This window comes from Papaver somniferum, chromosome 7 (assembly GCF_003573695.1).
Source record: "Papaver somniferum cultivar HN1 chromosome 7, ASM357369v1, whole genome shotgun sequence".
Taxonomy (NCBI): domain Eukaryota; kingdom Viridiplantae; phylum Streptophyta; class Magnoliopsida; order Ranunculales; family Papaveraceae; genus Papaver; species Papaver somniferum.
In genome coordinates, this window is record NC_039364.1 from 237,812,623 (window position 1) to 237,830,219 (window position 17,597).

The 17,597-nt window shown below is 37.0% G+C and overlaps 1 long non-coding RNA gene and 2 pseudogenes across 1 annotated transcript; 2 read left to right on the forward strand and 1 right to left on the reverse strand.

Moving 5' to 3' along the window:
* The first annotated feature begins 3,124 nt into the window (after positions 1-3,124).
* On the forward strand, positions 3,125-5,057 carry LOC113296203 (annotated as a pseudogene).
* Positions 5,058-12,120: 7,063 nt separating this feature from the next.
* On the reverse strand, positions 12,121-12,488 carry LOC113299933. Its single transcript, XR_003335267.1, has 3 exons — positions 12,446-12,488; positions 12,282-12,350; positions 12,121-12,169 (listed from the first exon to the last, which is right to left on the reverse strand). It is a non-coding gene; the product is annotated as an uncharacterized LOC113299933 (long non-coding RNA).
* Positions 12,489-15,079: 2,591 nt separating this feature from the next.
* On the forward strand, positions 15,080-17,486 carry LOC113299930 (annotated as a pseudogene).
* The last annotated feature ends 111 nt before the right edge of the window (positions 17,487-17,597 follow it).

The window sequence follows — 17,597 nt, forward strand, 5'->3', positions numbered from 1 at the left end:
TGCACAATATAGAGAATAAAAATTCCAACAATTTTTGTGAAAAAAAATTGCCTAATTCACTACTCAAAAGATCACATTTGATATCAAGACAAGTTACTCGAAGCATCTTTATAAAATTCTGAAATATTTTATTTCACCAAACATCATTGCAAGTTGCGTAAGATTTCAAAGTGTACATGCTTTCATGAGTTAGGTAAGATTGCATACATGTTACTCAAAAAAATTCACCAAGTTTATAAGAAAATATAACATGCCCATATTCATCACTAACTCATTGATTTCTTAAAAAGCATGACAAAATATCATATTTCAGATATTAAAAATTCAATTTATGTTATGCTAAAATTGCACTATTATGCTCAAACATTTTATCTACAACATATCATTTGTAGTATTGCAATGATCAAATTCAACAAATTTATAATCTCAATCTAGGAGGAAACAAGATTGTTTCTCATTTCAGAAGTATGAACATTTTAATAAAATTATTCTACCCGAAGTAAACTTTGAAACCGTACCAATACCGAAAATCCTAGTGATGTGAGTATATCTCAACACCACTTTCTTTCAAACAATTTGGTTCAAATTTTGAACCATAACCTATCAAAACAAACATGGTGTAAAACACCAATATATACCAACCTCTCACCGTATCCACAATTCACATTAACTTAGCTTGAAAAGCGTTGTTAATAACATTTGATATTCTTGCAATACCGTGCAACAATAGCAAATAAATTCATAATCAATATTATGTTCATTTCTTGGTGAGAGTTGATATTCACATTGGTTTTGACTAGGTTTCAAAATATTTCGGTTTTGGGTTCGTATAGAATTCCATCTCATAAGTTCCAAACTTATATGAGTCACATGTTTATTGTCATACACAATAATTCTCAATATCTTGTTTCCCTAAAATTTATTCTAAGATTGAACAATCAATTTATTCAATTTAGAATGCCATTATTTGATCACTACAAATAGTTCATCAAACATACCTCAATTGCTCTTAAAGCTCAATTGGTTATAAACCATTTTCCATTCTTTCCGCACCAACAAAGAAATCAGCAACCTCATTGCTCCTCACATCGATTAATCTCCCGCAATTTTTATTTCATTGGAAAATAAAAACTTGCTCAAATAAGTGAACTTTTACCTGTCACAATCATGTACATGTGAGCATTTGAAACTAAAAAATAAGTAAGGTATGCACTCACATAATTACTTAAAAATCAAATGAAACATATCACGCCAAGTTTCTCTTAAATTTCAAACAAAGATTCAAAGTTATATAGTCATAACATCATACATATACTTATAACTTTCTACTATGCATACTATCAAACACATATGGTGCATTAGTTTGATTTCTAACAATAATCTTCTTTTTCATTACCAAAATAAGAGCATAAAGAAATAAAAATCCAAACATATTTTTAATGTTATTTATTACATTTCTCCTGTTTTAGATAGACATACACAACGATTTTGAAATTACCACATCTCTCAATTTAAAAATTCAAATGGAAAACTTCAAATTGGATTTTGAAGATTAATTCCTGATCTATGAGCTTCATGTTACACTATTTCAAAATATCTACACAAAGATTAGCAAAAACGAATTCATTTAGCTATTAAATTTCTGCCCGACAGAATTTTTCAGATACGTTGTTAGTATTCTAAAATACTTTTAGTGCTTCAAAAATTCTGAATTTCGGCGTGGATTATCCTCATGATGCCTAGTATATCTAGTAAATATTTCTAGACCCAATTCATTTTCATGTAGGAGATAAAAATAAAACTCAAAAACATGTTCAAAAATATTTGTTTATCATCAATAACATTTTTCTATGTTGGGTTTTCATGATGAAAAATATCATCCATAATATAATCCTAGTCCATCAAAATTAGATATAAAATTAACTTTAGGTACCGGGTTACCTAAAATCTCAAGCATCCTGTTCAATCGCTAAATTAAAATTACACCGGTTATAATTCTATAAAACTAAACAAAACAATGATACTTATCGCCTTTTAGCAATCGTTTTTCTTTTGATTTCCATTGCAAAATAAACGTCTTAAAATTGTTGGAACAATTGCCGAATTATGCCTGCACAACAAATAAAATCAAACACGAAACAAATAACATTATGGATGAGTCGCGGACTAGGTCGCTTTCTTTAAGACGTTTTGCGGCTCTGCCCAAGATTGTGCAAGCAGTTCTTCAATGGCGCGTCGTCCCCAGGATAAAACAGTAGAGGTCTATCTCTTACACAATCACTCTTGTACGGTGATAGGATGTGAAACTTCTACACTTCATTCTTGCTCATAAAATCATTTAGAAAAATAAGAGATGTTCACACACTTATTTTTCTTTCTAATAAAAATTCATTTTTCTGTAAAACTCAAGAAACATAAATGAAAACTTTCTATAAGAAAAAAGGATCCTAAAACTCTTCTTCTTCTAATTTTGTTTTTCCAACCAAAAAAATTGATTTATATTCGAGAGTTTCAAAATATTTAAATGTTATTGAAAAATGTTATTATGGTGGAGTTATCACCATTAAAACTACAAATACATAACGATCAAATTAATGCAAAAATAAACTTTCTTTTATGGAAAACATTATTAAGATGTTAATTAACATCATTAACTCATTCAATCAAAAACGATTTTTTTGACATTAACTTAAAACAAATTTATTCTTTATGATGAAGAATAATTTCATATTAAATCCATTTTAATGACACACTAATTTATTGGAAACAAATAATGTTTTTAAAACATATATTCCCAACAGTTTGGCTTATCAATGGCATGGTAGGAGTGAAGGCTACTTAAAGTTGTGACAATGTTTTATTATGTTATTACTTGCTTTTCCTAATAAATCTATTATGGATAACAAGGGATGCTGCTCGATCTTTTGACATATACCTTGTCATAATAAGATTATTATAGCTAGAATTTCTTCCATTGAAGTGATTCATTAGTTTTTAATCTCTCAGCATAGGTTTCAGACCAGTTAAGATCCTTAGGCATGTTTAACTTGGTATCTCCTCTTGTGAAAATCAGTTGTTATTGTGCTTTGATGGTGCTGCAGGGGGAATCTAGATTACCCAGGAGATGTGGTTGTTTGTAGAACTTGTAATGGAGCTAAGATTGGCGATACTGAATCTGAACGAAGTGCCTGCTGTAGCTTCTGGCAGCCATGATCTTATTTTTTGGGCTCTCGTGTTTTTGCCTGGTTTAAATGGTTGTTAACTGACTCCAAAACTCCCAAGTCCTTTTTTACATTGTAAGCTTTTCTTCATAAAATTGAATCTCAGGATGTCTCATATTTCTGTTTTACTTGAGCAATTATTTTGGTATGTGTTTTTCTATTTGGCGCTTTGTGTTGTTCATTGGACACAGATAACAAAATTGACATTTTTGTGTTAGGTGACCAAGTCAAAGAAATTACCTCTTTAAGAGTTCCTTGTTAGAGTTTTCATATCGACTTTATCTGGCACTTTCAGATGATATGTAATCTGATCTGGCTAATATGCTTGATGACTGAAAAAATGAAAAAGTCGATGCAACATTTTCATGTTTCTGTCTGAGTTTCATATCATGATTTTATACCGACTTGCTGAATATCAAATTGCTTTATCTAAACTGAAGCCGAATCTTTGGACTTCATCTATTTAACATTTCGTGTGCTTATATCTTGTCATTTGTCCCTCACCAAGCTGATCTTGTTCAGCGTGTTTCAGGTGGTACTATTCTTGCACCTGAAGGAATCCATGGGAGCATTTCAGGTGGTACTATTCTTGCACCTGAAGGAATCCATGGGAGCATTTGCGGAATAAGAGAATAGTTGGAAACAGTTCTTGGTTTCATACAAGCTGATGTCCAGTTGCAAGAACAAAGACAGGTCGAATCTCCAGTGAGTCCTGAAAAAGAAGCCATCCATCATGGACATACCAGCAGCTCCAACCCCCCCCCCCCCCCCCCCCCCCACCCCCACCCCACTGACATACTACCCACTTAACCCTTCTTCTTTTCAGATAGTTCTATTTTGTTGACATCTTATCATTTGCCATATCTGTTCGGCGCCAGATAATCTCTCCTGGAACGCCATCAGTGTCGCCCATCGAAAGAGTTGGAAAGTACATGGACCCAGAGATATGGAATGAATTGATTAGTGACCCAGACACTGTGAGTAATTGCTTATAAAATATGGTCAGTTAATCCATTTGTTGAGCATTTTCCCTGATAACCATGTATGTGTGATTCAAATTTGCTGTCATTCAACTCCTGCAGATAGTATTGATGTCCGAAATTCTAGGATTGGGAAGTTTTATAGGAGCTTTAGATCCATGTATGGCGGGCTTCCTTAATTCCACCACGGTTGTAATGTACTGCACTGGCGGGAGTCGTTGCGAATAAGCTTCAAGTTTTCTCATGAGCAAGGGCATTGAAGAGGTGGTTGTCCATCTGAGCTCTTCCATTTCAGTAGGATAATACCATTAAACTTTTACAAGTTATATGAAAACCTTCAGCCACCTATTATTTTCTAAACAAAGTTTCTCACTCGAATTAGCAATGGTAGCTAGTATTCACCTGAAATTGAGTGGACGTAGTGTTTTTTCATTTGGCTGGCAGGTTTCTCATATGAAAGGTGGGATATTCAAGTATCTAGAGGAAGTTCCAGAAGCACAGAGCCTGTGGGAGGGGGAGTATTTTGTATTGGACAAGAAAGTCTCCGTTGCATGAATTAGCTTAAGGAAGCATCGACTTTTTGCTATGGGTGCAAACAACCTGTAAGCGATGCTGACATGGAAGCTTTCGAATGGGAATATTCTATTGTTTCTCCAAGAAATCTGAAGAAGAGAAAGATAGGACAAGCCCATATCGCTTCTCCACAAAATCTGAAGAAGAGAAAGATAGGGCAAGAGTTTGCGTACAAAGAACACAAAATATTAGTCTATTTCATTGAGAGCACTAGGAGCTTTCATAGAAGGAATGTCATAGAGTAGATATGGTTTGCTGAGGAAGGAAAGGTTCTCCTGAGTCGTATTTCGAGTACATAACTTTTTTTTTTTGGATAAAGATTTGCTGCAAACAGATGCGGCTGAATTAAGTTTATTCAATACTCTGCCTTCGCACCAGGTTTGTCAATTAAAATTTGATATAGGCAGGTATTTACAGGAAAACCGATATTTGCACAAGTCCCAGACTTGTCGTACAAAGATATTTGTCGATACAGAGATAAGGGGTCCCAATCACAATGAACCTGTCCATGGCCAAGCTAGGGCGAATCAAGACCTAAATTGGCAAATGTGATGATTATTTGAGCTCAGCTTTAGACCAGAGAACTCAAGAGGAAGCAAAAGGACCATTATACTTCAGGTACAAATTGATGTTCACAAGCTCTAGCGCTGTTGCAGTTTCAGTTCAATATTTTACCCCTGTAACAGCTAGCCTTGTAAAAATGTCTTCATTATCTTAAATTCTAGCTTCCATGGCCCCTGTATCATTTAAAAAAAAGACCTTCGGTGTCTTATCCTTATAGGTCCGTGGAACTTTTGGCCCTGTCCCCTTGTCTAGAGTGTACTATACGTAGTTGAATTATTATCAAGTCAACAGAGTACATTTTTGTGGGTGCCACTTCTGCGCTCCGTTTTAACTAGGGTGCACATTCGTACTTCCCTCATTTGTTTGTTCTCTATTTTTTGCTTTATTTTTTATTATTAAATGTTATAGGAAATTATGCTTGAAAGAAAATGATTCTTTTTTTTTGATGATAATAAATATGTACCCAACAAATGAGTATCGGAAAATTGGTGCACCCCGGTTAAATGGGTGCGTCCAAAATGATACTTCCTTTCTTTGTCTGTGATTTGATTGTGAAATAGGGCCGCCTTTATTATCTGAAAAAAAAAACAGGTACATATACAATCAGTGTTCCATCACTTGGTGAGAGCAGCCAAAGACTTGACATTTTCAATTTGTAATCATAGCTGCTATAGTATATATACATGTACACACCTAAGAGCGTCCACAGTGGGAGAGTAAACCCAAATATTTGATCTTTTGAACAGACGTAGTGGAACGTACTATCGATCAAATTTTGATCAACGACTAAAACCCAGAGTATATTTGGTCTGGGACCAAGACTAAACCCAGATATAGTCGAGCGTTGATATACTTCACGCCCCACCACCAGGCGGACATATAGTGCACGTCCCACATCAAGCGTTGGTATAGTCTACGCCCCACACCAGGCGTTGGTATAGTTTACGCTTCACATGGGGCGTACGTAAAGTCTACGCCCCATTTTTTTTTTTAATTATTTTGTATGGGGCGGGCATTATACCCCCGCCCCATTCTTTGTTGTCAAAATCATTTTAGTGGGGCGGGCATTATACCTCCGCCCCACTTCTTTCATTTTTTTTTTTAGTGCATGTCCCAATCAGGCGTTGGTATAGTCTACGCCCCACACCAGGCGAACGTATAATGTACGTCTGACCAAATTTAGTCTTTCCACCGTAGCGTCACACACCATACTAAACCCAAAATTTGATCTTTTTTTCCCTCTTTGGTCTTTGGTTATACTCGCACCACTGTAGTTGCTCTAACATTATGCATGAGTTACTTCTACTTCAGCTATTTGATCTCCTTCTTTCTACCATAAGCTTGCGAACTCATGATGGATGCTATTGGAGGATCGTCATCAGTTCATCATCGTCATATGCTTAGTCTTTATGTTTTTGGGGTGTTGTTGATGATTGGATGCGTTTTCTTTGATCTTGCTCTTTCTCAGCGGCTACCAGACGTCGAAGGTACACATATGACTTATTTTGCTCTACAAATTGATACTTTCAGTCACGCGTCCTAATTAAGAACATTATTTATCAATAGTAATAGTATTATGCACGGCTGCTAATTAATTAATCTCTACATCTACAGTCGAGGCTCTAACAGAAATAGCAAAGACATTAGGAAAGCAAGGCTGGGACTTTGCAAAGTTGGATCCATGTAATGGTACTGAGGGTATTAACTGTACTTGCACTTTCTCTGGCAACACCGTCTGCCATGTTACAGGAATGTAAGTTTGATCACTAAAAAGAACAGCACGTGACTTAGTTTTTGTGGCACAATTGTACACCGCACCTACACCATGATGTGTTGTTGGGGTTGGTTATATTAACTTTCTAAAACCCCAATTTACAAACTATTGATAAACCGTTGTGGGCCTATAATTATCCTTAAAATTGTTTTTCCAACGCATTTTAGAACAAGGACTACGGGGAGTAGTAACTCCTCCATATTGAAGTAGTTCGACCAAAAAGAAGCTATTATTGGAGGAGTTTATTAGAGAATATATTATACTGCTTTACTTATTTTTATTAAGAAGAATATCTTCTGTCATAATTATTGTAATGAGGAGATTATCTCCGCCATAATTATTGTAATAAGAATCCTGGTGAATAGAAAAGTTATGGCGGAGATAATCTCCTCATTACAATAATTATGACAGAAGATATTCTACTTAATAAAAATAAGTAAAGCAGTATAATATATTCTCTAATACACCCCCCTAGTCTGAGCGGGAGAGGAGCAAATGCTGAGACTAGAACGAAAACGAACAAATAGCTGTCGTGGAAGGCCCTTGGTGAAGATGTCAGCATACTGGTTTTCAGACGGGACGTGCAAGACATGAATATCACCAATACGAACGCGTTCACGAACAAAGTGTATGTCAATCTCCACATGTTTAGTGCGCTGATGTTGAACAGGATCTCCAGACATATATATCGCACTTACATTATCACAATACACGATAGTAGCACGTCGTAAAGGTAGATAGAGCTCTAGAAGAAGGTTGTGAATCCATGTTGCTTCAGCAACAGCGTTTGCTACCCCCGGTATTCTGCTTCAGTACTGGATCGAGAAACTGTTGCTTGACGTTTTGATGACCAGGAGATGAGGTTGTCTCCAAGAAATACACAAAAGCCAGAAGTCGAACGACGTGAATCAAGACAACCCGCCCAATCAACATCAGAGTATGCTGTTAAGCCAGAGATAGCGGAGACCGAGAGAAATAATCCGTGATCAATTGTGCCCTGAAGATAGCGAATAATCCTCTTAAGGGCCTGCATGTGAGGCTCTTGAGGATCATGCATGAATAAACATACCTGCTGGACTGCATATGATATATCTGGCCGTGTGAAAGTGAGGTACTGCAAAGCAGCGGCTAGGCTTCTATACAAAGTGGGGTCCGTGAGAGCAGGGCCAGAGATAGCACTGAGCTTGGCATTGGTGTCGACCGGAGTAGCCACTGGATTGCATTTTGTCATGGACGCACGTGCAATGATGTCCTGAGCATATAACGACTGAGTCAAAAATAGCCCTGAGGATGAACGAGTAACAGTAATACCCAAAAAATGATGTAACGGGCCAAGGTCAGACATAGCAAATTCCCTTTTCATCAAATCAATGAAGCGGCATAGGAGAGCATCAGTAGAGGCAGTTAAAATAATATCATCAACATATAATAATAGGTGCCGTCTCGGAACCTGATTGATAAACGAAGAGGGAGGGATCACACACACTAGCACGAAAACCACAATTAGTGATAAACTTGGAAAACCTCTGAAACCACGCCCGTGGAGCCTGCTTAAGACCATAGAGAGACCTACGTAGTCGACATACGTAATCAGGGTGATCAGGATCAACAAACCCCGGAGGCTGATGCATATATACTGTCTCGGTCAAGTCACCATGAAGAAACACATTCTTGACATCTAGCTGATGTATGGGCCAAGAACGCGAAGTAGCAATAGTAAGAATGGTACAAATAGTAGCTGGTTTGACAACCGGACTAAACGTTTCAAAACAGTCAACCCCAACCTGCTGAGATTTACCATTAGCAACTAGACGAGTCTTGTATCGCTGCAAGGAGCCATCAACATGATATTTGTGACGAAAGATCCACATGGAACGAATAACATGAGCGTCACGTGGTCGTGGTACCAGTTCCCAAGTATTAGTTTTCAACATAGCATTGTACTCATCTTTCATGGCAGCATTCCAGTTTATGTCTCTAAGAGCATACAAGTGAGAACGAGGGAGAGGATAGATATGACGAAGGGTTTGGACATGAAGATTAAGGCGATGGACATGGCGGAAGATGCCACGGGAGGCGCGAGTGGTGGGGCGAGAAGGATCTGGAGGAACATTAGTGATTGGAGGTATGCAAGAAGGTGTAGGGACAATGGTTGTTGTAGGGGAATAAGTGGTTGGTGGGGATGAGGGGTTAACGTCAGTAGACTGTACACAATGATTGGATGGTGCAGAAATGGTTAGAGTGGGATCTGACGCAGTGGGAAAAGAAGAAGAAAAAGAGGTGAGGGGGGCTGCTGACTCAGTGGGGTATGGAGGTGGGAGTGGAAACTGACATTGGGGAGTGGGAGTGGGAACTGCCGTATTGGGGGAAGAAGAAATGGTGATGGGGCCTGCTGACTTAGTGGGGACGGAAGTGGCAGGAGGGAAGAAAGACGTTTGGATGGGAGGAGTAGATAATGTGTTGCGACGATGAGGTGGGATGTAGATGTCAGGTGGAGTAGGATGAATAGGAGATGATTGGTGTACAGTAAGAGCAGTACTAAAGGATGGGTAAGAGAGGTGATTATTGTGGGAGGAGTTAAAAAAATAAGGAGACACATCATCGTCATCAGGGGGGTTGTTTTGAGGAGGGGTAGAAAATGGGAAAACACTCTCGTCAAATGTCACATGACAGGACATGATTATTTTGTGTGTGGTGAGATCTAAGCAGCGGTATCCACGGTGGTTAGGAGGAAAACCAAGAAAGATACACCTAGTGGAACGAGGGGCGAGTTTGTGGGGAGTTGTGGAGGAGAGATTTGGATAGCAAAGGCATCCGAATGTACGAAGATGATCATTCGTTGGTTGGCGTTGATAAAGAATAGACGCAGGTGATTGATTATGAAGGACTTTGGTGAGTAGAATATTATGGAGATAGACAGCCATATGAAGAGAATAAACCCAATATTTAGGGGGAACGAGGCGTGAGACATAAGAGTGCGAGTGATGTCGTTGACACGGCGAATCATGCGTTCAGCCTTGCCATTTTGGGAGGAAGTTTGGGGGCAAGAGAAACGAAAAACAAGACCATTGTTACGAGCAAAAGTATGGAAGGAAGAATTGTCAAATTCGCGGCCCATGTCGCATTGAAAACATTTAATTGGACGTTCAAATTGAGTTTGAACAAATGAACGAAATTCCAAGAACTTTTCATAAACTTGGGATTTAAACTTTAGTGGATAAACCCAAAGATAGTTGGTAAAATCATCCAGTAATGTAAGATAATAACGGAAACCGGTCTCTATGTGTAAAGGAGAGGTCCACAAATCACTGTGAATGATATCAAATGGTGCAAAAGTAATGTAATATGATTCATAAAATGGTAATCTAACATGTTTACTAACTTGACATGAATGACAAAGTTTAGAATGTTGATTCTTATTACAACGAATAGAATTATTTGTACGAAAAACATCTAAAACAGCCTTGCAGGGATGACCAAGGCGTCTATGCCAAATATCTAGCGAAAATACAGCAAGAGAAATGGGAGAAGACTGGGATGATATTTGTGGTGGCACAGCAGGGTTGGTGATCGGGTAGAGCTCCCCGGAACTATTACATCGAAGGATAATTTTCCTCGAACTCAGATCTTTCACAGAAAAACCAGAAGGATCAAACTCAACAGACACACGATTATCAGTGGTGAACTTACGAACGAAAACTAAGTTTTTGATAATATCGGGAACAACAAGGGTATTTTTGAGTTGAAGAGTACGAGAGGGAAGGGTTGTGAACTTGGTACCACTGGCAGTAACTGGAATACTATTTCCATTGCCAACTAAGATAGATCGTACATTGCTAGAATTGAAAACGTTGTGTAGATTACCTGGATCAGCCGTGAGGTGCGACGTAGCACCGGTATCCATGTAGAAAGCATCATCGGGTTGCTGTAGATGCATAGAACTATATGCCTCAGCAATGTCTGTGAGCTTCAGTTGTTCCCTCGCCATTGATTTTTAATGGTTTAGAGAAAATAGGATCGTAGGGGGCTGATACCATCTTGGATTTGATGATAACTTCCTTAGTGATTTCTATTCACCAGGATTCTTATTATATAAAATAATAGTATCCCTTTTGGGAATACAAAAGTTATGGCGGAGATAATCTTCTCATTACAATAATTATGACAGAAGATATTCTCCTTAATAAAAATAAGTAAAGCAGTATAATATATATTCTCTAATACTTTTATAGGTTTTCATATTTTCCCCGATTTATGCATGAACTACTCGGTACTGAAAAAAACAGGCCAACAACATCTCCGAGAAATGAAAATTTGATTAATCAACTTACAAAATTGATAGATTCTCCAAGGCAGAGATGTCAGATGGAATTGGTCCTTCCAAACCGCTTGCTTGAATCTCTCTACAAATATTAAAAAAATTAGAAGCGATAAGGAACGAAGAGAAGTAGTGAACATGAACTCGATCAAAAGGTGTAAAATCTCACAGTCTTTTAAGTTTGGTCCAATTCTTTATAAAGCTAGGTATCTTTCCAGTGAATTGATTGTCACTTATTCAGCTGCATCACAATTCCAAATGCATTATATACATATGCTATCCAAAAGTTGTTCAATGAATTAAATTAAGATACCTCACACTTTATCAATCTTACAAATCTGTCAGGTTGGTTAACTTCTAAAAAGTTGGCGGCACTTCCCCAGTAAAATTATTCGAGCTAAGCACTCTACAACAGTTACAAAGAGCAATCAACCAGTTTTATTTTATTATAAAAAAACACAAATTCCTCCGAGTTGTAAAATCTCAAAAAGTGAATATGCACTAAAAAACTTACATCCGGTTTATGCCTACGATGTCTCCGAGTTTTTGAGGAAGATGCCAAGAGAGTTGATTGATTTCCAAAGCTCTGTAAAGTGAACATTAATGTTAATCGGCAAACAACAGCTAAATATTGAGTGGACAAGAAGCAATCAATAAGAGAACTTACAAATTTTTTAAAGTAGTGATATTTCCTATCTCTTCCGTGAATGGGCCAGATAATCGATTTCCAAAGAGCGAGCTGCATTTGATTTGTTTCACTCTCTATTACTATTAATGTTGGAAAACAGCAACATCTGATTTGAAAATTTTGTTATTTGTATAGGAGAATAGAATGATACATATATTCTTACATGTTCACCAACTTCATAGAACCCCATACTTTTGGGATTGAACCGTTGAGGTAGTTGCGGTCAAGGTTACTAACGAAAATAAAATTAAATTAAAAAGTCATAATTATATCAGTTGAGAAATTAGAAAGCCTAATATAGTGATATTTAAAGAAAACTAGGCTTACATTACTTGGAGGTAAGGAAGCTTGACAAGCTCTGGAGGTAATACGCCAGGTAAGCTCTGTCTATTAAGCACTCTACACAATCCAACCCCCAAAATTAAAGCATTTCAAATCAGTTTATCAAAACAAGAGGTACAGTAGCTTAAATTAAAAGACCGTTAAACTTATTCACAGGAAGCCCCTAACTATAGGCAACACCTATGGTGGAGCTGATATTCAAGAAACCCCAAAAATCTGCAGAAAAGAGGCATTGTTTTGCGGTGGTAAGAGCGGTGGTAAGAGCAAGGGCTAGGGATACCATTCTATCTCATTCAAAACCATATAGTTGTGAGGTAAAGTAGGAGTTTTGCTACTATAGCGATTGAGTATTAAAAAAAAAAGCACAGTTTCTAGGTTAGAGAAAGACGAAAAAGAAAAGAAAGGTGGGATGGCATTCATTTTGCCATATAATCTTCACTTTCGGGCTTACTTCACTTGAGTAGAATTCAGGAGAATAACTCTATTAGAGAATATATTATACTGCTTTACTTATTATATTGCTTCGCTAAGGAAGTTATCGTCAAATCCAAGAAAAAGAATAAAAACTAAGCCTTCAACTCAACAAGAACGGAATATTAAGTTTATCTAGACTAGCTGCACCACTATCATCGAGGTTGTTTTATATGTCTTGCTCCACGTCTCAATGCAGGAAGATTAGTGACTTACGTGGTAATAAAAATGGTCCTTTTCCACCACTTCATAACTTGAAAAGCATGTATACACTGTAAGTTGGATATGTTGATTATTCCATTTATATGCACTTCTTTCTTCTGTCTTATGTTAGAGGTTCCATAGCTTATGATCAATAATTTCTTATATCTGGTTTTGTTTAGTATTCTAAGGAGTTGCAATGTTAACGGAACATTACCCACCTACTTTAGCAGTATGAAAAGGCTCAAATCCTTGTGAGTTCACTTACCTTTTCCTTTAACAATGAAAGAATAGTAAACTATTGTTGGAATTTTTTACTTTTTTTTGACCGAAAAAGGTTAACATTTTATTGAGTAGGAAAAAAAAAAAGAAAAACAAAGGAAAATGCAGATAAGTACAGCAATATGAATTATGAAATGACAAAAGCCAGCCAAATACCAAAAAGACCGAAGGCAGCCGCCCAAAACAACTAACAAAATTCGGCAACCCTACAGGACCAACTCCTATATTTTTTCTTGGCAAGATTGGGCTTCCAACTAACTAATTGCCATGACTGGAGTGGCCCTTTCATGTTACATTGAGCATCTACAACGGATTCTCGGGATCTTTCCTAAGCGGATGTTTATCAATAACATCCTTTGCTGATTTGTAATCAGATTTTCCTTTAACTTTAGGAAGTCTCAAAAAACCATCTCCACCGGTAAAATTTTGGGTGAAAGTAGTACAGTTGTCATGCCTTCATAGAGGAGCGGTTTTATTTTTGGAAAAATAGATACTATTGATGGCATGGATTGTTTAAGCCTCTAACAGATCTTTCGAAACTAGAGGATGAGGGAGAGGATGTAAATCCTATGTGACCAAAAATATTATGACCTAAACAAATCTGGAAATTGAGGACACAATTCATTGTCTGTATACATTTCATTACCGAGTTGGATGCTTGGAGAAGTAAGAAGTATGTAAGTACCATTTCCTTAATGCTTAACCATTGGAGTTCATCTTGGTATATATGTTCATATTCTATTGTATCTCTACACCAGGTATATATATTGTTCTGATGACAATACTAGTTGCATCTTTTCCCATTATTGCAGCTAGAAATTCCTCTAGTCCTGTTCTTCGGGCGGTTATAGGTCAACAAAAAGTTGTTATATGACAATTTGGTGCTGACCAGTTTAAATTTACTACTGCACTACTGTGACATAGGAAAACTTTCTAAGTTTTTGGCTTACTTTTTCACTAGTGCAATGTTGTAAAAAAGCTTCGTGTGCTAAGGATTAGCAAATACGAAACGTTTTATAACCTTACTTATATTTCTTTTTTGACACATACCTTATTATAGTGATCTTTCATACAACAATCTCACATTGGAGAACTCATGGGGTTGTCAACTGAACCGTACCATGTAAGAAAAATTTCTATCACCCAACTTGTACCTTTTGCACTTTGCTTGATTATTTAATTGAATATACATTGTGGGAGACTTTCATCTTTTTTATTGGACAGAAATTTATTTGGAAGCTCTTCAATAAGAAACAGCTCGTAAGTTTTCATTCATTCTTTTCGAGAAATTTGCATTTTGAATAAACAAAAAGTGATCTCGCAATTTGAACATGCTCTCTCAAACATTGTGTACATAGATTATGAAGGAATGGCATACCAAAATGCTTGAAGAGCCTCGTTTGTCAACCGGGTAATTAAGTATAAATCTCTTGAAATATTTGAGAACATAAGATATTGTTTTCTCCTCTGGTTATGTACGTATATTAACAATTTTTATACACTTTTCCAGATCGTCATTCGTTCAACATCAATAGTGGTGGAGAAAGTTTTCTTGTGACTGGAAGTGATGATGGCAACTACGATGGCGATCAGAATGCAGAGGGCTCTTCGAACTTTTACCACCAAAGAACTAATAATTGGGCCTTAAGTACCACTGGTGATTTCATGGACAATGATGACGATAGTGATCAGTCTTATAGCTGGAATTCCTATAACATCTCTCTCGATGGCGGATTCAGAATTATACATGGCCGCACGCAAATCTCCTCTATCTCTAACTTATTATGGGTTTTGTTTGATCAATGGGAATTATACTGTGAACCTCCACTTCGCTGAGATAGAATTCCTCCCAAATGATAAATCACAAGACAGTCTTGGGAGGCGTGTGTTAGATGTCTACATTCAGGTATGTAATACCATCCTGAAAGTTGGCTTTTTTTTCTTTCCTTCATATGACATAAGAAATTCTTTATTTAACTTGATGGCCATTGCAGGGAAAGCTTAAGTTGAAGGATTTCGATATTGTGAAAGCAGCAGGTGGAGTTCGCCAGGCAGTCATTAAAACATTCAATGTGTCAGTTACTAGTAATTCCTTGGAAATTCGGCTTTACTGGGCTGGAAAAGGCACACAAAGGATCCCTGAAGCCGGATTCTATGGTCCTCTTGTTTCAGCTATTTCTGTACTAAATCCTGGTGCTACGTTTTGTTTTTACTATCTATGCACCCTCTTTCTTACTTTCGCCATACAAACAAGCTCAGATCTGCACAGTTGCTGCATGTTCGAGTATGTAGGAACTAGCAAACCAAATGATTTGCATTTATATCTAATGATGTCGTATCTTACTTTTAGATTTTGTACCTCTTAGTTCAAGCACTCGTGGGAAAAACATATCTGTAGGTGCTGTGGCAGGAATTATTGCTGCTGTGTTATGTTTTGTCTTTATTCTGGTGGGTGCTGTCTGGTGGAAGGTTTATTTGGGGAGAAGAAACGCGATCGATAAAGGTAATTTTATGTCAAAGCACCTATGTTTATCTATAGTTATGCCAAAACACTAACCAAAGCCAAACAGCAACGGAAATCAACATTTGAACTGATGTACCCAAGTCATGTCTTTATCTGGTATCATTTGTTTTGTGTATCTTCTCTTTAATAATGAACTTTCTTTCTTGTACTGATTTGTATTTGATAGAACTAAGAGGTTTGGACCTAAACACTAATTCCTTCACGGTGAGGCAAATAAAAGCTGCAACGAACAACTTTGCTGCAGAAAACAAGATTGGTGAAGGTGGTTTTGGACCTGTTTATAAGGTATCTACATCCAGAGCATTGGTCGTACTCCATCATCTAGCTACCAGTGTTATACTTACATGGATCTCTTATTAACAAATGCAGGGATATCTGTTAGATGGCACTATAATTGCTGTTAAACAGCTATCTGCCAAATCTAAACAAGGAAATCGTGAATTTATAAACGAGATAGGCATGATTTCTGGCCTACGACACCCTAATCTTGCAAAGCTTTATGGATGCTGCATCGAAGGAAATCAGTTGCTTCTTATTTATGAATACTTGGAAAATAATTGCCTTGCCCGTGCATTGTTTGGTGAGTACTTGGACACATTTTGTTTCCTACCATCTTCTACGCTGCATTTAATATAATATTAAAGATTAAGGTACCACGAATTTTTGGTTGATTGCATATTATAGAAGAAGAAGCGGTCCAATTGAAGCTTGATTGGCCAACAAGGCAGAAGATTTGTATAGGTATAGCCAGAGGCCTAACTTATCTGCACGAAGCAGACGTTTACAGTTTTGGAGTTGTCGCGTTAGAAATTGTAAGCGGGAAGAGCAATACAAATTATCGGACAAAGGAAGAGTATGTTTATCTTCTTGATTGGGTAATAATAATAAAATCTCTAAACTTTTGATATTTGCTTATCAGATTATTTTGATTTGATTTCTTAAAGGGGATAACCATCTTTCTCGGTATGCTCAGGCTTTAATTCTTCAGGAGAATGGAAATTTAATGGAGTTGGTTGGTCCAAAATTGGAGTCTGAATTTGAGGAGGAAGAGGTTTTGCGGATGATTAATATAGCTCTCATGTGCACCAACACATCTCCCACCTTAAGGCCTAAGATGTCTTCAGTAGTCAGCATGCTTGAAAGCCAAACTCCTATTGGAGAATTCGTTTCGAATTCAGTAAGTGAATCTACCAACGATTTGAAATTCAAAGCGGTTGGAGATTATCATTATGATCAAACACAGAGTATTTCTAAGGATACCCCGTTCTCGGAGTCTTCAACATCTGCTGCTGATCTTTATCCTCTCATTAACGAATCAGATTACTGGATCAACAGAGATTAGAGAAGTTATACAACTTCCAAGGCATTATATAAACTAGTACGATATACGAGTTGACGGAGTTTACATGTGTTTAAATGTATTCGGAGTTTTGTCCAACTTTTCAATTTCCGCCTTGAATTGTAAGTAATATAATCTATCTACTGTGTTGGAGGATTTTCATAAACTTACATATATCAGTACTATCATGAATTAGGTTTTCATGGGTGCTACTGCCAAGATAATTGTTATTGCGAAAGATGGATGTTATTGCATCAGAAAAGTTTCTAGTGTCACATCAGAAGTGCTTGGTATTATATTAGACAAGTGTTTGGTTGGTG